This window comes from Bison bison, unplaced genomic scaffold (genome assembly GCF_000754665.1).
Source record: "Bison bison bison isolate TAMUID 2011002044 unplaced genomic scaffold, Bison_UMD1.0 scf7180017863606, whole genome shotgun sequence".
Classification (NCBI taxonomy): Eukaryota; Metazoa; Chordata; class Mammalia; order Artiodactyla; family Bovidae; genus Bison; species Bison bison.
In genome coordinates, this window is record NW_011494178.1 from 208,027 (window position 1) to 208,549 (window position 523).

At 42.3% G+C, this 523-nt stretch overlaps 1 protein-coding gene across 1 annotated transcript in view; it reads right to left on the reverse strand.

Moving 5' to 3' along the window:
- CLN8 (ceroid-lipofuscinosis, neuronal 8 (epilepsy, progressive with mental retardation)) overlaps nt 1-523 on the reverse strand; it is a 60,634-nt gene that overhangs the window by 52,965 nt on the left and 7,146 nt on the right. The window lies entirely within an intron of this gene.

Sequence of the window (523 nt, forward strand, 5' to 3'; positions counted from 1 at the left end):
GTCCAGTTCTAAATGTTGCTTCCTGACCTGCATACAGATTTCTCAAGAGGCAGGTCAGGTGGTCTGGTATTCCCATCTCTTGAAGAATTTTCCACAGTTTATTGTGATCCACACAGTCAAAGGCTTTGGCATAGTCAATAAAGCAGAAATAGATGTTTTTCTGGAACTCTCTTGCTTTTTCCATGACCCAGCAGATGTTGGCAATTTGATCTCTGGTGCCTCTGCCTTTTCTAAAACCAGCTTGAACATCAGGAAGTTCACGGTTCACATATTGCTGAAGCCTGGCTTGGAGAATTTTGAGCATGAATTTACTAATATGTGAGATGAGTGCAATTGTGTGGTAGTCTGAGCACTTTTTGGCATTGCCTTTCTTTGGGATTGGAATGAAAACTGACCTTTTCCAGTCCTGTGGCCACTGCTGAGTTTTCCAAATTTGCTGACATATTGAGTGCAGCACTTTCACAGCATCATCTTTCAGGATTTGGAATAGCTCAACTGGAATTCCATCACCTCACTAGCTTGT